General features: G+C 43.3%; 1 protein-coding gene across 30 annotated transcripts in view; it reads left to right on the plus strand.

Moving 5' to 3' along the window:
* The first annotated feature begins 988 nt into the window (after positions 1–988).
* foxn3 (forkhead box N3) overlaps positions 989–24,564 on the plus strand; it is a 477,697-nt gene continuing 454,121 nt past the window's right edge. For 13 of the 30 annotated variants that reach the window (XM_069915920.1, XM_069915929.1, XM_069915939.1 and 10 more), the window contains exon 1: positions 19,637–21,972. The gene's annotated coding sequence lies outside the window, so the exon portion shown is untranslated. Of the gene's footprint in view, positions 1,113–18,319; positions 18,397–19,636; positions 21,973–24,564 lie in introns of those variants that run through there. The other 17 variants (XM_069915925.1, XM_069915934.1, XM_069915927.1 and 14 more) reach the window with 5 other exon arrangements.

Here is a 24,564-nt window from a genome sequence, read left to right on the forward strand (position 1 = left end):
AGAAGGAAAATGATGAAATAAGCTATCAACCCAAACAAAAGTGGGAAAAAGATTTAAACATAAAGATAAAAAATGAAACATGGGAAAAGTTATGTTCTGGAACTATGAAGAATATCATCAACACGAGGTTACGCATGATACAGTATAATTGGTTACACAGGTTATATATCACGCCCCAAAAGTTAAAAAAATGGGATCCAACATTATCAGATGGATGTTTCGCTGTAAGAAGGAAATGGGAACAACAGTACGTGCAATTTGGGCAAGTGAGAAAGTGAAAAAGTTTTGGGAAGATCTAAATCAGGTATTAAATAAAATCACAAAAAGCAACATACCAAAAAATCCAGAGATCTTTCTTCTAAGTAATATAAGAAGTAAGGAATTAGGCCTCAAACTGGATGAAGCACAAAAAAGATTTATTATGAGAGCCTTAGCTGTAGCAAAAAAGTGTATAATGTCAACTTGGAAAATGGAAGAGAGCCTGAGAATACAGCAATGGTACATGGAAATGAATAAATGTATTCCATTGGAAAAAATAACATATAATTTAAAAAATAAAGTCACATTATTTGAACAAATTTGGGAACCGTACATGGAACATAACAGAGAGGGCTCGCCTCGGACCTCCACCCCCCAAAATTATAAGAAGACAAAATGACTGTGTAAAAGTAGATGACATATTTTTCTTGTTTATTTTTCACTGTGTGATGACATCGTTTAATGGTTTTATTGTATTGTAGATGTTGAATATTTATTGGTTTTGGAGGGGGGTGGAAGGGGGAGGGAGGGTATGGGGGGAAAAAAGGGAGAAAATGCCACTGTGTATATTTAAGAGGGAAATGTTTGTATGTATTTTGGTTGATATGGTTCACAGTGTGAAAAATAAAAAATTATAAAAAAAACAGTGAAGGATTCAAATCTCGGCCCCAATCACTGGCATTATAACAGCGTTGCACAACCACTACACTAACAGTGCCGTCCCACAGGTCAGGCAGAATTTCTACTCAAAGCACAAAGACTGCAGATGGCGGAATCTTGAGCAACAAAAGAGAAGCTGGAGGGACTCGGCAGATCAGGCAGCATCCGAGGAGAGAAATCTGTCATTCTTTCAGGTTGGGACCCTTTATTGCCCTCTCAATGTGTTAGTTGGCAGGGAAGTGGGCAATGTGAGATGTTCATTTTGGGGAAGTCAACAGAGGTGATGCTGAGCAGTGATGGTGCTGGGTTGCCAGTGTTGCAAGCAGATAGATGTCTGCACCAAAAGAGGAAAGCACTGTTAAAATTATTAAAAGGGAAATTTAATCCTTTGATCTCTATGCCCATTTACAGGAACTACCAATAAGTGCACATACTTCATGTCTCAGTTTTCAGGGGCTACCAACAAGTGCATGTACTGCATATCCCTGATTTCCAGTACTGGTTTGAAATCCATCCACCAGCTGGTTCAATAGACAGGTGCAGATTAGGCCATTCTGCCCTTCAATCCAGCTGATTATTTACAATCAATACCCCGTTTCTGCTACCTTCTCCCTTTCTCCCTTGACTCCGCTATCTTTAAGAGCTCTATCTAACTCTTTCTTGAAAGCATCCAGAGAATTGGCCTCCACTGCCTTCTGAGGGAGAGCATTCCACAGATCCGCAACTCTCTGGGTGAAAAAGTTTTTCCTCAACTCCATTCTAAATGGCCTTATTCTTAAAACTGTGGCCTCTGGTTCTGGTCTCCCCCAACATCGGGAATATGTTTCCTGCCTCTATCAGGTCCAATCCCTTAATAATCCTATATGTTTCAACCAGATCCCCTCATCCTTCTAAATTCCCATGTTTACAAGCCCAGTCACTCCAGTCTTTCAACTTATGATAGTCCCGCCGTCCTGGGAGTTAATCTCATGAACCTACACTGCACTCCCTCAATAGCAAGAATGTCCTTCCTCAAATTTGGAGACCAAAACTGCACACAATACTCTAGTTGTGATCTCACCAGGGCCTGGGTGGTGGGGGTCCTTGAGGATAGAAGCTGGTTTCTTGAGACACCACCTCTCATAGATGTTCTGAATGGGGTGAAGACTGATGTCATGATGGTGCTGGCTGAGTTTACAACTCTGTAGTCTTTTCCTGACCCGTTCACCTTATGCACATATGCTAATGTGGGGGAGTTAATCCACCCAGGATTTACCTCCAATGTGTGTTTGCAGTTGGCATTGTGTGGTGTCTAAAGGTACTGTAGCTCAGTCTGAGGAGCCATCAATATTGTAATATTTTGAGCTGTTTTGTTGGTCATTGAACTTATTACAATTTATCATTGTTAATGTGATTTATCAATCATATTAAATTAAATAATACCAAATATTTATTATTCATTTTAACATAAACAAATGGATAATCATCACTATTCCTTGTCAATGTTAAAAAAAAACATGGCATTCCCTCTATCACCATCAACTTGGCCCTCCCCACATATCCTCCATTACCTGCACAAATGCCCTGGCCCCCTCTGCTCCCACACATAACAAGGACAGGATTTCCCCTTGTCCTCACCCACTAACCTAACAGCTCCATATCCAATATATCATCCTCCACCATTTCTGCCAGCCTTTTAATTCAGCCCTCATACCTTGAAGAAGGGCTCAGTGCCGAAACTTTGGTTATATAATCTTTACCTTCCATGGACACAACATGATCTACTGAGTTCCTCCAGCATTTGTGTTTTATTAGAATTATACCATCTGCAGACTTACATATTTCACAAGATTCCTCACTTGTACAGAACATAAGTAACATTAATTACTGGGAATATTGCACCAATGAGGCTTGTTGCGCCATCGAGGCTCAAGTATTTATTTTATTTCAAAATCAACTTTATTCACAATAAAAATATAAATACTGTGCCAGGTCTTTTCAAATTCATAGTGTTCTGTCATATTTACTGAAAGGAAAACAGTGTAAAGTCTGTTAACATTCAGAACTGTCCTATTTGTTTGTACATTCTGTCATTGTACCTTGTAGAGTTAACCATTTATAGCACCATTGCCTCTAATGTGCCACTCCCAGTCTTACTTCCCCCGAGGGCTTTTCCACCAATCTTACTCTTCGGTGTCCAGTAGCGAAAAGACTGTGGTCCTTCCCCACCCAATGCAGCTTTTCTTGCCAAAAATAAAGTTTATTCACAATAAAACCATGTACAAAGGTAAATTGTGCAAATTATTTTCAAATCCTTAGTGTCAGATCTATACATTCCATTAATCCTCTAATTTACTATGAGGCAGCTTGTCACTACTGCGGTCCCTTGTCGTTCCTCCCACCACCAGTCCCAACCTCTCAATGTTCAGTGGAAGGAGCACCCTAGATTGTGGTCCTTCCTTACCCGATAAAGTAAGTATTCTGTTGAGCGCAAGTTGCTCAGAACTTGCTGAGTTTGATCAAAGCACAAGGACTATAAATTGCAGTAACTATTGTTAGGTCTGCTTTGTTCATGAATGAGTGAGACAAACACCAGACTGAGTCGAAATCAGGGTTCTTTGTTCTTTATTACCGGATTGTAACACTTGCAACTAACCATGTTAGTCGGAGAATGCATTCTGCCATTATCAGCAAAATGGTGATTTTTTATACCCTTGGATACGTGCTTAGAACATCATCATATCATTACTTGTCCAATGACTAAAACTGTTGCTATCCTTTCCCTGCTAGCTTCCTGCCTCTCAATCCATCAATGTCTCTCTTATCTTGTAAGTACAAGGATGCATTCACATCTTGTTACAGCCCTGTACAGGGTAACTCCTTACACATTCCCATCTCATGATGTTTTACCTTACACTATCCCCATTAAAGACAGGGTAACGTCTCAAAAATTGCAGTGTGGATAATTAGACAAATATGTGCAGAAAGGAAAATTCCAGTTACTAGCTAATTCTGATTGACAGGGGAATTTCCCAATAAGCCTCATTCTAGTCAGCAATAGCATTGACATAAAAGGGAGTCAGTCTCTCAGTCATTGTCAACACCTTTACTGAAGCATACAGGAAGATGATTGTTACATCTAAACTCGCAACCTCTTCCACTAAAATATACAAGGCTATTGCTTGTCTAAAGTTATTTTTATTGTCACTTAAAATATATTAAAAATATAACATACATGATGCACTTTAATTTGTGCCTTCCATAAGGCAAAGAGTCACCGTTGGTGTTGCTTGGCGCTCCTTACAGTATGAGAGAAAGAAGCAAAAGAGAGTCCCTTCAGGGTCACTGTGTCCGTGGATTCGCCTCCAGTGCTCCCGCAGCCTCTGCAGTCTCACAGATTCTGGTTAGATTCGTCAGTGACCCCAACATGATCAGGAAGCCTTCAACGCCCTTTGGGAGCCCTTCTTGCCCTCAGCACCCTCTCGAATCCCAGCTCCGATACCTGGTTCCCATGAGCCAGTCTCCAGCAGCCCCACAGCCTGTGCAGGTCTCCTGACCTCAAGTTACCCGCACCCTGTATGGATCCTTCAGCCAGAGCCCCTCGCTGGTTTGCAGCCATGATCACCTTCCCTGTCGGATCCTTTTCTCTGCTTCTCCTCAATAGGAGTTGTTCTTCCTGTTTCTGGTGCCCTGTGATGGGCTGTTGATCTCCAGTGTGCTGAGCACACGTGCCAGCATCTTGAACATAGACCTTGCAGTTGCAGGATCTTACTTATAAACACCGCTAGCTCCTTTAACAGATCCTCTCCAGGTCACACCCCTTTCTTACTCAAGCTAAACCCTGGTGCTCTCTACCCAACAGTACTGTGGGAGAACCTTCTCGAGATGTCCAAGAAGGAGGCTCACCATTGCCTTTTCAGTGTAATTAAGGTGGGCAATTAATATGGCCTTCCCAGCAGAATTCAGATCCTGAAAGATGAATTAATACAAAGATTTAAAACAAATAACTTTATGAACTTGTTTCAGTTACACCCACTTACGGTAAAGGTGCACAGCGATACCCATGGGTTGTAGTGCATTTCTAATGCTCCAGGAAGCAGCCTTCAGCCAAGGAGAGTGCTGGTGATGAAATTAAGCATCAACTTCAACACGAGCATCCATGATGAGCTGAAGGGCACATAACAAATAAACAAAGGAGTAGCAGGCTGATGATGTAAAGTTCAGAGAGGAAGTGAAAGGGGAAGTGAGAAGAGTGCAAGGAGAATGTGAGGTGATGCATTTCGTCACAGGATTGGAGAGACGAAATACAGACTTCATGATGCTGTTCTAAATACCATGGGAACAAAGGGGGCTGCAGGCCATTGTATTGCTGTTTGAAGGTGGCAGGACCTCCAAACAGCAAGAGAACTGTTACAAAGCATATGGAACTGGGCTTGATGTTCTAAAGCAATGAATGTATGTTCTGCCCACCACACTTTAGGAAAACTGTGAAGTTCCTTGAGGGGGTGCAGAGGGGATTTACCAGAATAGTTCTGAGGGTGGAGAATTACTTACTCAGCGTATTTGAGTGGTTCTCCTTGGAGCAAAAGAGGTTGAGGATATGATTGAGAGAAACATATATCATTACGACATGTGAATAAAGTGGGGAAAGATAACCTGCTCCCATTAGCTGGTGCTCCAGAGTCTAGTGAAGACAGATAAGTTTATTGTAATTTGTCCCATGATACAGTGAGAAAGTTTGTTTTGCATCAAATCCAACTAGTTAACCCATGATATCACAGCAATAAAACACAGTGTAGTGTTACAGAGATCAGATGGAATAGAGTAAAGCCAATGTAATTTCACTAATGTGAGGTTTGTTCAGGAGTCTAATGGCAGTGAGAAACTGTCCTCAAATCTGGTGGTGCATGAGGTCACACTCGTGAATCTTCTTTCTCAAGGTCGAGGGAGAAGAAAGTGTGCCCAGGGTGGGATGAGACTTTCAACATCTCAGCTACTTCACTGACGCAGATTTAAAGTTTTAGGTGAGGGATACAAGGGAGAAATTCTTTTATGTGGCGAGAGGTAATTATCTGGAACTCGTTGCCTACAAATGTGGTGGAAATATAGATGGTCGTTGATTTCAGAAAGGAATTGGATCAATATTTGAGGGAAGTGAACTTGCAGGGTTATATGAACAGACCAGAGAATAGGGCTGAGAAGATTTCTCTATGAAAAATTGGCATGGACTGAATAGTCTAACTGGATGTGTGAGGTATACCTTGAAGGATACTGTGCCACTGTGGTGGTCCACCACTGGCCTGCTGCAGGGGGCAACCTCTGTACCTGCAAGACTGTAAGGGGACAGGACAACACCTGGCCGGCTGTCAATCAGTCGGCCTGAATGGATCAAGCCCCACCCAGTCAGGTGTCAATCACTCTCCGGGATATAAGTCTGTGCCGGCCTCCCGAGGCCTCTCTCAGAGTTGCTGCAGCCACAGCCAGCCTGGCTCTGTGGAAGTCTTTGTGGATTAAAGCCTGTTGTACAGTCTTTATCTTTGTGTGTGTCTGGTTCTGTCTAACAGTGCACCACAGCCACACCAATGTCATGTTTAAAAAGTGGATAGAGATGCTCCTGTCCATGAGCTTAAAGAGATTTAGAACCACAGAACATGACAGCACAGAAAAAGGTCCTTCAGCCCTTCTAGTCTGAACCAAACTATTTCTTTGTCTATTTCTCTGACCTGCACCCAGTCCAAAATCATTTACTTGTCCAAATTCTTCTTAAATGTTAAAATTGAGCCTGCATTTACCACTTCAGCTGGCAACATTTTCCACACTCCCACCATTCTCTGTGTGAAGATGTTCCCTTTCATGTTTCCCCCAAACTCTTCCCCTTTCACCCTTTACCCATGTCCTCTGGTTTGTAACTTACCTGTAAGGGTTAAAATGACTTACGAGTATATTCTGCGAACCAGCCGGCAAATATTGTTTACGAATTCCATGAGTGTTTCCTAGTAACAGCTAACTTCAAGGTTATGGCTGGCTTTTTGCATTTTTAAGATAAACATTCAGTTTTGAGGTTTCCTTTGTATTGTCAGAACCAGAAAAGCATGGAGGCGGTCTGGATAATTCTTTTGACTGTTTTATTGACCATTTTAAGAATCATTTTAATTGTTTTATCATAGTTTTAATCGTATATGGTTTTAATAAACTGTGACAAAACTCAGTGCACCTTTAGTAGTGACTACATTTAACGAGTCAAAACTACAGCGCTCCATTCTTTCCATGCAATTATAAAGCAAGATAGTAGCAATGCACCAACCCTCAGTGGAAATAGCCTACCTACATTTACTCTGTCTAGACCAGAGAAGGCCAACCTATGGAGCATACGCCAAAAGTGGCGTATTGGATGATCAGAAGTGGCACATTGCACCTCAGTGATAATAAAAAAGTAAGTCCACTCATGCAAGAAGTAAGCCGACTCATGCAAAAACCGATCTCAAGAAAAAAATCTATAACAAGAATTCAAGTAGCTGCTCTCAGTAACTAATTTAACTCCAAACATTAAAAGCTTGGCAAAGTCAAAACAGACTCAAAAGTCTCATTAAGCTAAGTAATGTTCATGTTTTTATATTAATTTTTTATATATCATGTAAAATGCTAAATATGCCTATATTAACATATTTTTACAAGAATTGAATGGGGGTACAAGAGTTGTATGGCGTGTCTGAACTCATGCATGGAATGCCAGCCCTGGTCTATCCCCTTATAATTTTAAATACCTCTATCAAATCTCCCCTCACTATTCTGCGCTCCAGGAAAAAAAGTTTTAACCTGTTTAATCTTTCCCTGTAACTCAGTTCCTGAAGTTCAGACAATATCCTAGAAAATCTTCTCTGCACTCTTTCAATCTTATTGATACCCTCCCTGTAGTTAAGTGACCAAGATTGCACACAATACTCCAAATTTGGCCTCACCAATGCCTTATACAACTTTATCATTAACAACACCTATACTCAATACTTCGATTTCTGAAGGCCAATATGCCAAAAGCTCTCTTTACAACCCAATCTACCTGTGAAGCCACTTTCAAGGAATTATGTATTCCCAGATCCCTCTGTTCTACTGCACTCCACAGTGCCCTACCATGGATCTCACACTTGTCTTCATTAAATTCCATCTCCCATTTTTTAGCCCATTTTTTCAGCTGGTCCAGATCCCTCTGCAAGCTTTGATAACATTCTTCGCTGTCCACAATGCCTCGATTCTTAGTGTCATCTGCAAATTTGCTGATCCAATTTATTACATAATCATCGAGATCATTGATATAGATGACAAACAATAATGATCCCAACACCGATCTCTGAGGCATACCACTCATCACAGTCCTCCAGTCTGAGAAGCATCATCCACCACTCCCTAGCTTCTTCTGCACAGCCAATGTCGAATCCAGTTACTACCTCACCATGAATATTGAGCATCTGAACCTTCCCGACTAACCTCCTATGTGGGACCTTGTCAAAGGCCTTACTAAACTCCATGTAGACAACATCCCTTAAGACACAAGCGGCGTCTTGAAAAAGCAGCCTCTATTGTCAAAGACCCCACCACCCAGGCCATGCCATCTTCTCTCTGCTACCATTGGGGAAAAGGAACAGGAGCCTAAAGACGAGCACTCAGCTGCACAAGGACAGCTTCTTCCCCGCTGCCACCCAATTCCTGAATGAACAATGAACCACAGGCACTGCCTGACTTTTTGTACACTCTTATTATTATTATTATTATTTTATTTTATATTTTAGTTGTAAAATAGTATGATGCTATCGCAAAACTCCAAATTTCATGACTTGTTCATGAAAAAAAAACCTGATTCTGATCCACAACCATTCCTTTATCAACTTTCCTGGTAAACTCCTCGAAAAGCTATCAGATTGGTTAAACATGACGTATCACGCACAAGTCATGTTAACTATCCATAACCAGTCCCTAGCTATCCAAATACTTGTATATCTAATCTCTTAGAATGTCTTCCAATAATTTACCTACTACTGATGTCAGGCTCATTGGGATACAATTTCCAGGGTTACCATAACCATATAACCGTTTACAGCACGGAAACAGGCCATGTCGGCCCTTCAAGTCCATACCGGTTCACTTGAACAACTCCACTAGCTCCTCCGCAAACTCCTGAGGAAGTAGAGGATGCCGTATATAATTGTTTGGAGCCTTTTTTTAAATAATGGAACAACATGAGCTACGCTCCAATCCTCCGGTGCCACACCTGTGGCTAAGGACATTTTAAATGATTTGACATTTTAAAAGATTTGGCATTGTTAGTCAGCAACTGGAGTCTGCGCTTTCTCTCTCTCTGTTTCTGGAGTCAAGCAAGGGGAAAAAAAATCAGGTGCTTCCTGCCTGGCCTTAATTCTGTAACTACTGCTCTCAGATCACTAATTACTGCCTAATTGCATAGTTGAAGCGAATTGTTACGTTGCCTCTTGTATGAATATATCCTGCAGCCTCAGAGCTGAACTCCTTGGATCATAATTGCTACGTTGGCCAGATTAGGCACAAGTAAAGATTGAATGGAAACAATCAGTTTCCTTAAAGCAAAGTTTAACTGATGCATTAGTAAGTCAGACTAATGACTGCTACACTCCGTCAGAGATGCAACATTACTGTGCTGTGGGCAGAACCATATTGAACACAAAGAGCTTTCTAGTCAGATCCTTTAATTATGACAAAGGTAAATGCAAATACAAACCCCAGCAGTTTCTAAAATACACAAAAGCACTGGAAAAATTCAGCAGGTTACGCGGCATCCATGGGAAGGAAAAGGCAATCAATGTTTTTGGCCTGGGCCCTCTGTCAGGAATGTGGACAGACAGGTAGACACCTGAATATGGGGGAGGGGACAGGATGAGAGGAGGAAGGGAAAGGGAAAAGAGTCTAGGTTAACAGATGGATACAGGTGGGAGGGTAGAAGAGAAAAAAGCTGAGGGGTGACAGGGGAGGGGGCAGAGGGCTGAGAAGGGTAGTTCTCTGAAAGAAGTGAAGGAGTATACTTCTGCACATTGCACTAGACTCAGCATTGGCAAATATTTTTTGTTCACCAGTAGTTTCTGGAAATTTGAGATGAAGGATTGAATTTCAGAAAATAAAATGTTAGAGGAGTCACAAACTGGAGTGGGCAATATATCTGGAGTTAAACAACAAAATCTGTAGATGCTAGGGTCAACTGCAATTCACAAGCATGCTGGAGAAACTCTACTTTTTGGAAACACACACCTGTCCACCGAGCATTTGTGGAAAAAGAAAGAAGTCAACGTTCACGGTCGGGGACCTGCATCAGAACATTGACATTGGCAGCTTTTTATAGGCTGATTTTCCAGTGGTCGGTCTGGTGGTGGGCTACACTTGCAATTAATGTTATTAATTGGGAATCCTCATGCAAGATACCCTGAAGGTAAACTTGCAGGATGAGTCGATGGTGAAGAAGGCAAATGCAATACTGACATACATTCCAAGAGGAATAGAATACTATCTTCTATATATTACAAGAGTAGGGATGTGATGTTGAGGCTTTATAAGGCACTGGGGAGACCTCACTTGGAATATTGCGAGCAGTTTTGGGCTCATCATTTAAAAAGGATGTGTTGAGGTTGTAGAGGGTTTAGAGGAGGTTCTCAAGGATGATTCCAGGAATGAAAGCGTTATCATATAAGGAACATTTCACAGCTCTTAGCCTGTACTCATTGGAATTTAGAACAAGGGGAGATCCCACTGAAACATTTCAAAAATTTAAAAGCATGGACAGAGTAGAAAGTAGAAACAAGGTTGTTTCCCAGGGTGGGAGAGTCTAGGACAAAAGGGCACAACTTCAGGATTGAAGAACATCCACCTAGAACAGAGATGCAGAGAAATTTCTTCAGCCAGAGGTTGTGAAGTCCAAGTCGTTGGGTGCATTTAAGGCAGAGATTGATAGGTTCTTGATTAGCCAGGGCATAAAAGGTTATGGAGAGAAGGCCGGGCAGTGGGGCTGAGTGGGGAAATGGATCAGCTCATGTTTGAATGGCCATGCAGACTCAGTGGGCTGAATGGCCTTTTTCTCCTCCTATGCCTTTTGATCTTGAAGATCAAACCTTAAATCAAAGTGATGACATCATTGGTGCAGGTTATCTGGGCATTTCCACATTGTTTGCTGGAAACAAATTATTCTATGCAATAATGAAACTGTTTTCTTGGCCATAAAGTTCACTGGTGGTGTGTTGTGGTCACAAAGTGTGCTGCCAACTTTAAGTGTCAGTCTGAAAGTAAATAGGGTGCAGATCAGCAAACTGATACTGGAGTTTAAAGGAATTAATCTTATTTCAGTATCAACAATTAAGAAACTATTTAATCAAACTCTTAAGGTGATTAAAGGATTTGAATGAGTGGAGATGATTTCACTGTGGGGACTGTGTGGATGTCAGACAAGGCAAAATAACCATAAAGATAGACCAAACCATTGAGAAAGCATTTCTTAGCATCATAGAAACTCTATATATGTTAAAACCATCTTGCACCCTTTGCAGTAATGATCCAAGTAGTTTCAAGGTTCCTTTTATTGTCACGAAATAAAACATTAAAAATGTAACATATTTTTAACTTTTGCCTGCCGTAAGGCAGAGGCGCCATTAGTATTGCCTAGTGCCCCTTACAGTATGGGAGAAAGAGAAGCAAAAGGGAGTGAGTCCCTTCAGAGTCACTGAGTGTCTGTGAATTCGCCTCCTGTGCTCCCGCAGCCTCTGCAGCCACACAGACTCCTGTTCAATCCATTGGCAAACTGAGCTCCAGATCCAAACCACCGACACGATCAGGAAGCCTTCAGCGCCCGAGGCCCTTCTTGCCCTCTGTACCCTCTTGAATCCAGAATCCGATACCAGGTTCGCCGGTCTCCAACAGCCCACAAATCCATGTGGGCTCCATGACCATAAGTTGCCTGCGGCCTGTGTGGGTCCTTCAGCTGATGGTTTATTGTCAAACACTTAAGTACAATGCTAGAATTTCAGTGGTTTTGTACATTGTACTTATTTGTATGACAATATAGTTTCATCATCATCATTCTTCCCATACTGATGCAACTCTCCACTAATTTACCACTTACTGGCATACTATAAGCAGGTTACAGTGACAAATTCATTTACCAACCTGATCATCTTTAGATTGTTGGAGGAAACCAAAGCAAAAAGGGAAAAACCACTTTGTCGCAGGGAAGGTATGCAAACACCCCTCAAATAGCACACAAGGACATGGGAAAACTGTAAAAAAAAGTTAAGCTAAGCAATGTTATTGAAAGTTATTGAAATACATTTAAATAGATCTGCAACCCTTTTAAACATGTCTCCAAAAAAAGAAAAAAATTGTTCTAGCCTTACCTGGAGCCCAACGCGATGAGAAGACAAGAAGAGACTTGAGGCTTACCACTGGTGAGAAGCAGGGAGCTGGTGCTCAAGCTGCTCCCCAGGTGAGTGAACCATTATTTTGATGTAGTTCTCCTGCAGCAATGAAGAGATGGCATCGAAGAAGAATCCGGAAGTGACGTGCAGATGCATGATCAATGGGGGCCCTCAGTGACGCTGTCAGAGGAAGATGACTCGGGCTCACAGGCATCTAGCAGTGAAGAGGATGAAGACCAAGAAGGAGAGCAGCAGCAGGAAGGTAAAGAGAAAAAAAGCTAAAACTGTAAAAAAGTAGAACTAAAACTAAGGTCAAAGATATATGTAATATTGAATTACTGTCAGATGCAAAGGGAGAAATAAATAAAGTTTTGGAGGCTGTTAACAAAATGAATAAAAAACTGAATAAATTAGAAGGCTCAATGAAAAGAATACAAGAAGATATGCAGCATGTAGAAAACAGATTAACTATAGAGGAAGACACTACCACTGTTTTAACTATGGAGAATAAGAAGTTACAGCAAAAGGTGGATATAATGGAAAATTTCAGTAGGAGAAATAACATTAAGATAGTGGGTCTTAAAGAAGGAGTAGAAAAACAAGACCCGGAATGGATTCCTGAAATGTTGGGAGCTGAACATTTTGACCGACCTATAGAGAATGAAAAAGCACATAAAGCTCTTAGAACAAAATCACTTCCAAATCAAAACCCATGATGTGTTAATTAAATTTCTTCAGTACCAAGATAAAGAGAAGACTCTATCTTTGGTAGCAAAAAAGGCAAGATCAACAGGAGGCCTATTGAGTAGGAAAGGGCCGAAGTTTTATTTTATTTTGATATAAGTGCAGATTTATTTAAAAGAAAGGTATTCCATCTGGTTAAGATTTTCTGAGAGAATGGATATCGGTTTTTTTCTTCACCATCCAGCCACCCTGATGGAGAAAATAAGTTCTTTTTGACCTTTGTGGAAGATGAAGATTTTGCACAAAATCTGATTTCTTGATGTTTTTGTTTCTTTGATGGACTGAATTCCTTTGGTAATTTTATAATTCAAGATATTGTATACTAATTATTTTTATTTTCTTTGTTTAGTCTATGGATTTTCTTAGATAAACTTTTAAGTAGAATTTAAAGAATTAAAGGTAAATGTACCAGGGGGTTGGGGAGAGTAGGAGGTTCTGACTTCTATTGGATCGTGTGGGTGGTTGTGACTTCGGTCATGGCCTGTAAAATAGAGGGAGGTGGTGTTGGACTTTATTACCACAACACCTATTGGGGATGGTTTATTTTGTTTATCTACAGTTATGTTTGGTCTTAAGCACACTTTAATTGTATTTTTCCTTCTATCTGGATTGTCGGAGGAAAAACATGCAAGCACACTGGGTTTAGAATAATAGAGTTGTGGGAGGAAGGTTCACAGGCAGAGGCGGAGGAAATAATGATTTACTAAGATGACTAATAGAGTGAAATTCATAAATCATAACGTTAATGGGTTAAATGGGCCCGTGAGAACGAAAGGAGTATTAATAAGATGGGAGTAGATATAGCCTTCTTGCAGGAAACTCATTTGACAAAGAAAGAACTTTTGAAATTAAAGAAAAATTGGGTTGGACATAATAGTAGCTTCTTTTAATCCTAAGGCAAGAGGTGTGGCAATTTCAGTGAAAAATAATATCCTAATTAAAATACAAAATGTAGTAACGGATCGTGCTGGGAAATATGTGATGGTACATTGTCAAATATTTTCAGAATTATGGATCCTTTTTAATCTTTACGCACCAAATGTCGATGATGAGAGATTTATTCAAGAAACCTTTTTGAATTTAGCAGATGCTCATGACAATATTTTGATAGGAGGAGTCTTTAACTTTTGTTTAGATCCAATTCTAGATAGAACTACAAGAGAAGAAGTATGAACTAAACCAGTAAAAGCTACATTGGTATTAATGAGAGATTTGGATAGATGCGTGCAGGATAATTGATCATAGAGAAAGAGACTACTTTTATTCAAATAGACATGATTCTTATCTAAAATTGACTTATTTTTACTATCTTCACAAATACAAGGCAGGATATTAGATGCTGAATATAAAATGACAATTTTATCTGACCATTTGCCTTTGTTCATGACTATTATAATGCCAGATAAAGAGAAATCGGTATATAGATGGAGACTGAATTCAATATTATTAAAAAGAAAAGACTCGTGACTTTATTAGAAGACAAATTAAGTTATTTTGTGATACAAATTTGAATTCAGTGAGAGGATAAATTATGTTTTACCGCTAAAATCAAGAAAGATTATATGAAAGAGATGATCAATTGGAGCAAAAAATAAGGATATTGGAAAAAGACCTTCAGAAGCGAAGCTCTGAAGACAAGCATAGGCATCTAATTAATAATTAATAAACTACAAACCTATAGAATGGAAAAATTGAATATAAGAACTAATCAGAGGAATTACGAATTAGGTGAATGAGCAGATAAAATACTTGCCTGGCAATTGAAATCAGAACAAGTTTCAAGAACGATCAATGCAATTAAAAGTGATTTGAATGTGACCAGTTAATAAACCTTGAGAAATAAATAAAACTTTTATTCTAAACTATATAGTTCAGAGTCCTTAAAAGATGATAAAATACAGATATTTATCGAGGATAAATTTACCTCGATTAAATATGGAAGAACAAATAAAATTGAGTGCACGTTTTATACAATTAGAGGTAAAGGAGGCAATAAGTTCAATACAAAGTAATAGATTCCCTGGGGAAGATGGCTTCCCACTTGAATTTTATAAAGAATTTAAAGACATATTGATGCCTATTTTTATGGAAATTTTAGATTAGGCATCAATGACTCATGCCCTTCTAGACTCATTTTTAACAGCAATAATTATTGTGATACCAAAAAAAAAGAGATCCTTTAAAACCTTCATTATATAGACCTATCTCATTGCTGAAATATTGGCCCAAAATAATAAACATGGATCACTCAGGATTTGTGAAAATGAGCAAGTCGACAGACAATGTGGCTAGGTTAATTAGTATCATACACACAGCACAAAAATGGAAAGATTTGAGTGTAGCTGCGGCCCAAAATGCAGAAAAAAATGTTTTGATAGATTGGACTTTTTGTTTAAAATGCTAAATAAATTTGGGTTTGGCCAAACTTTTATAAATTGGATTAAGGCACTATACAATAATCCTAAAGTGAAAGTAGTAACTAATGGACAAATACCCTCTCCATTTCAATTGGCGAGATGTAGTAGACAAGGCTGCCCCTTATACCCAGCTCCGTTCATTTAAGCTATAGAGGTAATTAGGAACAATTTAGAAATTAGGGGGTTTACAAGTATAAAATTAGTTTATTTGCAGATGATGTTTTGCTATATCTGACAGAACTGAAAAATTCTTTACAGAAACTACATCTAAATCTGCAGGAATATGTAAGATCTCAGGTTATAAAATAAATTGGGATAAAAGTGAAGTTATGCCCGTTACACCAGGAGATTATAGTCTTTGTTGAAGAAATACTCAACTTAAATGGCCGAAAGAGGTGATTAAATATTTAGGGATCTGGATAGATAATAATTTAAACAATTTATATATACTGAATTACTTACCACTGCTTAAAAAAAGTTGAAGAGGATTTTAAAAAATGGAAGACCTTGCCAATAACGCTAGAAGGGTTAATTGTATTCAGATGATACTTTTCCACTAATACACTATCTTTTTCAAACATTACCAAAACTATTACCACAAATGTTTTTTCAAGAATTACATAAACATACCCTTGTAAAGGTAAAATGTCAAGAGTTTCTATAGAAAATCTAAAATGGAAATATGAATTGGGAGATTTGCAGCTCCTTAGCTTTAAGAATTATTACCAAGTGGCTCAATTGAGATTTCTTATTTTTCTTTTTGAGGGATCAGGAAAACCAGCGTGGGTCAAGACAGAGTTGCATAAAATAGGAGAGAAATTAACAGAGGAATTCATATACAAATGAGATTCAAAGTTAATAACCGATGTGAAAGAAGCACCATTGATGAAACATTTGATTACTATCTGGAACAAGATAAATAATGAAATTGGAACAAAAGGAAGTATATTACCTGAAACACCTTTGATTCAAAATAATCTCATACCTTTTACTAAAGATAATCCATTTTTAAATATTTAATTTCATAAAGGCATTAAAATATAGGAGATTGTTAAGAACAAAGTCAATTAATGTCATTTCAACAATTAAGGAATAAATATGAATAACTCAGAATATACTTGTATGTTATCTTCAATCGAGAGGATATTTGTCGGAAAAATTAGGTTCAACAATGTTCTTACCGGCTTGTAGGGAGTTGGAAATTCTTATTAGGAGAGGTTATACTAAGAAATTTATTTCTGTAATGTATCTTTTATTAGAACCAGGCACTATTAAACAGAGAGTTCATAAATCTAGACAGAAATGGGAAGCAGATGTAAATATTACAATTGATGAGAAAAGAAGGTCCGAACTTTGATGAGACTGTATGACAAACATTATAAATGTAAGGTATAGATTATTTTAATATAATTATCTGCATCAATTATATTTAATGCTACAAAAATTGAATAAAATGAAACTGGATTTATCAGATGTGGTGAAGAGATAAGAACTTTTTTTTACATTCTACTTGGTTATGTTCTAAAGTAAGGTCTTTTTGGATGGACTTAGGACAATTTTACCACAGATTACTGACACTGTATATCCACAAAATCCAGACATTTTTACTGGGGAATATAGAAGGAACAAGACCCAAGTTAAAAGGATCATTTTATCAAGTGAAATTTATTAAAATAGCATTAGCGGTGGCATGGAAATGTACTGCAGTGACTTGGAAATCAGATGCACATTTAGGTACGGAGAGCGGAGTCACCACCTGGTCCCGCCCATCTGAGCTCCCAACGTCCTGAAAATGGATTCACCGCCCAGTCCCACCCATCCGAGCTTCCGACGTCCCAAACACAGACTCGCTACCTGGTCCAGCCCATCTGAGCTCCCAACCCAACGTCCCGAACCTGGACTCACCACCCGTTCCCGCCCCTCCGAGCGCCTGACGCCTTGATCAACACAGGTACTTACTGCGGTCCAAAGAAGTATTCGGGTAAATTTGACCCAAAAAAAGGTCCCCAAACTCAACGATTACGCCAGTATATACAGTACTTTTGGTTCTTGTGTGAATTTTAGCCCCTCAAAAGTCTGTCCCGTGTAAAAATCGACCCTCAAATTTGACCTGAAACATTGGTACAAAAAATTCGACGATTACACGAGTCCATAGGATAATAATTAAAAAAAACGAGCGTGGACATTTGCAGTCAATGGGGTGAGGACCTAAATGGGATAAGAGGGGGCGGGGGCGGGGGCGGGGCGGGGGCGGGGGCGGGGGCGGGGCGGGGGCGGGGCGGGGGCGGGGCGGGGGCGGGGGGTGCCGGGGGGCGGGTGGCGAGGAAGAGGAGCGGGCGGCCTCTCACCGCGCGCTCGTCCGACGCGGAAGGGCCGCCCCGCGCGCCCTCAGGTCCCGCCCGCCGCGCGCGCGTGGCCGCGCCCCTCGCGGCCACGCCCCCGCATGCAAATTACCGCCAAAAAAGGACATGGCCGCCGCGGCGCCGCCCCTTGCTCGATTGGTCGCCGTTCGGCCGTCGAGGGCCATTCCTGTCAGCTCCGCGCCTCCTCCTCCCCCCCCCCCCCCGGGCCGTGACCTCGGCGAAGGGTGTCCCCCCCCCTCCTCCTCCTTGCAGTGAGCGGGGCCGCGGGAGGGGAGGGGGGGGCTCCCGCTCTTCGAGGTGAGCGGCTCCGACCGCGAGCGATGGCGGAGGGAGTGGAGGCCTCGTCTCCTTGGCGACGGCCGGGAAGATCCGAGCGATCGCCCCCTCCCTCCTGCATTGACAAAAATAAACACTCTCATTTCCCCGGACGGGGTAGTGGTGGGGGGGGGGGGGGGGGGGGGGGGGGGGGGGAGGAGGAGGGGGGGGAAACACCCGAATGCTGCAAAACAAATCCTTTTGTGCTCGTCAACAGCCATGTTTAGCGTGACCTGAAGTGTAAGTAGACAACGAGTTGTCCTCATTATTGCCGGAGTTTCTCTCTCCACCACGTCTTGTTTCACTGTTGGTGATAAATCTGTTTCTCTCCACCCCTCGAGTTCACTCCACTTCGGAAAGTTGCTCAGCCGGCAAACGTTGAGGAGTCTCACTCCCCCCCCCCCCCCGTCCCCTCCTGGTTCCCCCCCCCCCCCGTCCCCTCCTGGTTCCCACCCCCCCCCCCGTCCCCTCCTGGTTCCCCCCCCCCCCCGTCCCCCTCCTGGTTCCCCCCCCCGTCCCCTCCTGGATCCCCCCCCCCGTCCCCTCCTGGATCCCCCCCCCGTCCCCTCCTCCTGGATCCCCCCTCCTGGTTATCCCCCCCGTCCCCTCCTGGATCCCCCCCCGTCCCCCTCCTGGATCCCCCCCCCCCCGTCCCCTCCTGGTTCCCCCCCCCTCGTCCCCTCCTGGTTCCCCCCCCCCGTCCCCTCCTGGTTCCCCCTCCCCGTCCCCTCCTGGATCCCCCCCCCGTCCCCTCCTGGATCCCCCCCCCGTCCCCTCCCTGGTTCCCCCCCCTCGTCCCTCCTGTTCCCCCCCTCGTCCCCTCCTGGTTCCCCCCCCTCGTCCCCTCCTGGATCCCCCCCCCTCGTCCCCTCCTGGATCCCCCCCCCTCGTCCCCTCCTGGTTCCCCCCCCCTCGTCCCTCCTGGTTCCCCCCCCCCCCGTCCCCTCCTGGATCCCCCCCCCTTCGTCCCCTCCTGGATCCCCCCCCCTCGTCCCTCCTGGATCCCCCCCCCCGTCCCCTCTGGATCCACCCCCCGTCCCCTCCTGGTTTCCCCCCCCCGTCCCTTCCTGGTTCCCCCCCCTTCCTGGTTCCCCCCCCCCCCCCCCCCCCCCCCCCCCCCCCCCCCCCCCCCCCCCCCCCCCCCCCCCCCCCCCCCCCCCCCCACCACCCCCCCCCCCCCCCCCCCCCCCCCCCCCCCCCCCCCCCCCCCCCCCCCCCCCCCCCCCCCCCCCCCCCCCCCCCCCCCCCCCCCCCCCCCCCCCCCCCCCCCCCCCCCCCCCCCCCCCCCCTCCCCCCCCCCCGTCCTGTTCCCCCCCCCCGTCCCTTCCTGGTTCCCCCCCCCCCCCGTCCCCTCCTGTTCTCTCCCCCCCCCTCCCCCGGTCTTTGAAAGGCTCTCCCAGCCCTGCTTTGTTTAATTGTGTGGCATGTTAATCTGCTCAGCCTCACCTCACCCCTTACCCTCTCCCTCGCCCTCAACCCTCCCCCCTCGCCCTCACTCGGACCCCCTTTTCTCACCCAGCCATCCCCGTTGGGGTGGGAGTGCGGAAAAAGGGGGCGCGTGTTGGAGACTTGGACCGAGCTTGAAAAGAAAGAGACTTGGGCAGGGTGGGTGGTTTGAAACAGTTGAAAAGACTCCCCGGCGCTCGCTCTCCGGATTGGCATCTGTCAATTCTTTTTAAATCGTCCTGCGAACAGCTCAGACACACTCCCTCCTCCCCTCTTTCTATCCTGTTCCACGGAGAATGGGGGCGGGGGGGAGAATGTTTCCCTCCCGCCCGGATCGACTTGGACCATTTCCACCCTCCTCGCTCTTATTGCTGCATGATCTCCTGTCTCTGGGCGCAAGAGAGCAGTTCCCCGTGACCTCTGAAGAACCAGAAGCCAGGAATAATTCCCAGCGCCGAGGAGTTTGCACATTTCTTATTTGAAACGTCTTCTTTGTATGGGACGGACACAAGAATCGTAATGTGGGCCAATAAAGGAGGACGGGCTCTTCCTGGATCGTGATCTCTCTCTCTCACCAACACGGGATGTTTCCTGAGCGTGAAGTCGCGGCTGGAGCCCGTGCTACTTAATACAAGGTGACAGGCAACTCCTCCGGAGGAAGCCGTCGACATCGATAGGGCAACCTGACCTTTGACAGTAAGGTGGAATGAAAAGATCTCCCAGCAGCTCAAGTTCACAGCCTCCCGGTTTGCCCAGTTCGCCTGGAGGCAGTGTGGAGCGGCGCCTTCGAGTGCATGAGGTCGGAGCCCCCCAGAACCCTGAGGTGCTTGGTGGAAAACAACCGCTGGTGCTGCCTGGAAAGACTGACGAGTTTCGTCCTTCTCCAGAAATAGAAGGCAAGGGCTTGTGAGTTTCCTTGCCCTCCTCATGTCAACCAGATGGGACGTGTGGAGGAATTGCCACGCAGCCCGTCAAATCGCATCTGGTGACTCGCTCCCCGCTTCAACTTGGATGCTTGTTTGGAAGCGAGCGGAGCTTGACATGACTCGCAATCGTTTTTTCACGCAGGCAATAAAGGCAAATTCATTTCGCCACCGCATCACTGAGATACAGTAAGGATCGAGTGCCGACGACGACATTTCCTTCAGTCCAGGACACGAGAATTGCACGGCTTGGGCAACAGCATCTCGGAAAGCTGCTGAGAAATGAGAACCACGCACATCAGGCCAACGGCGTAGAGGGGAGTTATTTCCAACCCATCCGTGGGTCCCGGCACTTGGAAACTTGGAACTACCGGGTGACTGAAGTGCTCCAGCTGGTTGAAGTGCTTGCCCGACCGCACGACCTTTCTGGCTCTCGTCGCACTGCATCAGTTGACGGTCCTGAAATGATGTGCATCCAGTCAGGAGCTGATCATACCAGCGGTTGATTAAAAACTCACGCCTCTCTGTCAGAGGACGACGTCATAAATTGATTTTAGCCTTTCCTCTTGAATTGCGCTTGAAGCAAAACATTCTACGACTTAAAAATGTAAAACGCAGTCGGGGGAGGTGAGTATTAAGATCCAGGTCACTGCTACTCTATTGGAAATTGCTGTACAAAATAGGATTATGTCATCCATATTGCAGGTTGGAAAATACAATATCTGCTCAAAACCATCGACAGCAAACAATTGCATCGGCTTACCCCCTACAAGGATAACTTGCTCCTTAATTCAAAGCACCCTGTGAGCAAATAATGACACTTTCCCCTTAGTAAGGGATTAAGTTGATCTTGTCAATGTGCATTAAGGACCATTAAGCTCCAAGAGACCGAATGACTCCTTCACATGAAAGGATGAGTTCTTGCCACTTACACATCCATCCGATCTCTCGACTTAGAAACGATTTAGATACAAGATGTCATCAAAAGGGAAAAGTAACATAGTTGCATGAAGTAGTACAGTACAGTCAGTGGATGATAATGAGCAGAAATTGTATTTAGTCAGGAACGCCCCAGTATTTCTTCTTTAACTTCTGCCTGCAAAGAGGTGTGGATTTATTATAACAAGAGAAGCTGGAGGAAATAGTGGATGAGGTCTCATCCGTGGAGAGAAATGCACAGGCAATGTTTCAGGTTGGGACCCTTTACAGACTAGATTCACAAGGAGACAGACTGGACATGCACCTGGCTTTTTCTCTCAGTAAACCTTGTTTTCGGACATGGACGATGAGGCTCATGCTGGATCTGCAGACTGCGCCAATGGATCAAGACATGCTTGACAGGACACACGGGAGCAATGGGACCTGGTGTTTTCCCTTTGCCATTTTCACTGGGTCTTTGCACACACCAAATGAAGGGCTGACGTTCATAAGACTGGAGCAGAATGAGGTAATTTGGTCCATTGAGTCTGTTCTGACATTCAATCAGAGTTGATTTATTTTTCCTACTCAACCCCATTCTCCTGACTTCTCCCTGTAACCCTTGAAACCTCTACCCATCAACAACCTATCAACACTTTAACTATACCCAACGACTTGGCCTCCACTGCTGTCTGGATTCACCACTCTCCTCATCTCTGTTCTCAAGCGACATCAATTTATTCTGAGGCTGTGCCCTCTGCTGCATGTAAGAATTTCAGGCATTCGTACATTGTACCATGGACATGACAACAAAGATCACTCTCATTCTCCCAACCCATCCAAGTCTTCAGAAAACTCTTTCCTTCTTCAAGACTGTCTTTGTACCTCTGCAAACGTGGCCACAAAGCTATCAATTCCATCATCTAGATCATTACCCTATAATGTGAAAAGTAATGGATCATATTCTACCCACTGGCACCAGACCATTTTATTTCCACTCTTTGTCTTCTGCCAGTCCCCTTATTTTCTTTCACAAGTTTAAGGAACAAAGTAGGCCATTCGGTCCATCGAGTCTGCTCCGCAACTCTACCCTGAGCTAATCTAGTTCCAAATTCTGGCTTTTTCCCCTATCCCTTGATACCTTGACTAATTAGATACCTATCAATCTCCTCCTTAAACATGTTAAAATCCTCCCTAATTATTTTGACGTTTTCCTCCTGACGTGCTTTTTCTATTTCCACCTGTAACTCGAGTCCACTTCCAGGCTGCCCTTTGGGGGCCTCTACGTAACTCTAATAGGGTCCTTTTCCCCTTGTCATTTCTTAACTCAACCCAGAAGGATTCTACCACTTCTGACACTATGTCCCTTCATTCTAGTGATTTAATATTGCTTACCATCAAGGCCATGCCACCCCCTCTACCTACTTGCTTATCTTTCCTATACACTGTGTACCCTTGGACATTCAGTTCCCAGTCACATCCATCATTAACCCACGTCTTGGTCATGAGCACAATGTCATATCTTTTAATCTGTAGCTGTACAACACAGTCATCTACTTTATTCCTAATGCTACATGCATTTAAGTGCAGTACACTTAGACCAGTATCTGTTACTGATTTTGCTGTGTTTCTATTCTACACAAATTATCCTGTCCTTTCTCCTGTCTGTTCTTTTTGTCATTTTTGCTGCACATTAGCTTTGACTTTTTTCTATTTTCCTCTTGCTCGACCCGAGCACCCTGGTTCCCTTCTTCTCTAATCTCTGCACTCAAATTCTGATTTCCACCCCCCTCCCAAACTAGTTTAAACCCATGCCAGTCCTTTTCCTATCATACCATGGGCCCTTATTTAGCAACTTCATGCGCAGCATCTTGTCAAATGCCTTAAGAAAATCCAAGTAAACAAATCCACTCACTCATCTTTATCCATCCTGCTTGTAACTTCCTCAAAGAATTCCCAACATAATTGTCAAGCAAGATCTCCTCTCAAGGAAACCATGCTGACATTTGCTCATTTACCATCTGTTTTTCTAGAGCCTGGAAACCTCATCCTTAATAATGAACTCTTAAAATCTACTAACCGCTGAAGTCAGGCTAACCTGCCTTTAATTTCCTGCCTTTTGCCTCTCTCCCTTCTTAACCCTTTGGACTCCATGTCCCTGATTTCAGGGATTACCAACAAGTGCACATACTCTGTCCCTTTTTTCTGGGGCTGGTTTTATACTCAATCACCAGCTGGTTTATACTGGTGTTTGTATGGTAGTTTACCCATGGACCCATTCCAGAGTACATATTACGAAAGGTTAAAAATGGCTGGAGTCCAAAGCATTAAGGACTGGTGTGACACATGTAATTTTGTGGTCCTCTGGGACCATTCTTGAAAAATCACTACCAATGCCTCCACAATCTCTTCAGCTATCTCTTTCATAACCATGGGGTGTAGTCCCTTTGGTTAAGATGACCTTTTTGCCTTTAGAACTTTCAGCTTCCCAAGCACCTTCTCCAGAATAATAAGAACTACATTCACTTCTGGCCCTGACTCATGAATTTCTGGCGTGTCATTGGTGCCTTTGACAGTGAAGACTGACACAAAACACTGATTCAGTTCATCCATCATTTTTGTTCTCCATTACCACTTCTCCCATGTCATTTTCCACAAGTCTGACATCTACTCTTGCCTCCATTTTACTCTTAATACGTGAGAAATGTTTTTTATATTATTGGCTATCTTACTTTCAAATTTCAACTTTTCTCTCTTTATTGCTTTTCCAGATGCTTTCTGTTGGTTTTTAAAATGTTTCCTGCTAATTTTTTTCAACATTGTCTGCCCGCTCTTTTGTTCTTATGCTGTTTTAGACTTCTCACCGCAGCCACGGTTGCCTCATTCACCCTTTAAAATGCTACTTCTTGTTGGGGATGAAATCAGCTTGTGTCATAGAACATAACAACTCAGTTCAGGGCTTACCTATTAGAAACCTACTCAACAATCTAAACCTTCCCTACCTCACACCCAACATTTATTTTTCTTACATCCATGTGCCTGTCTTTCAAATGTCCCCATTGTACTAGCCTCCACCACCACCCTGGCAATGCATTCCAGGTATCCACCATTCGCTGGGTAA

The sequence above is a fragment of the Narcine bancroftii genome, chromosome 2 (genome assembly GCF_036971445.1).
Source record: "Narcine bancroftii isolate sNarBan1 chromosome 2, sNarBan1.hap1, whole genome shotgun sequence".
NCBI classification, from domain to species: Eukaryota; Metazoa; Chordata; class Chondrichthyes; order Torpediniformes; family Narcinidae; genus Narcine; species Narcine bancroftii.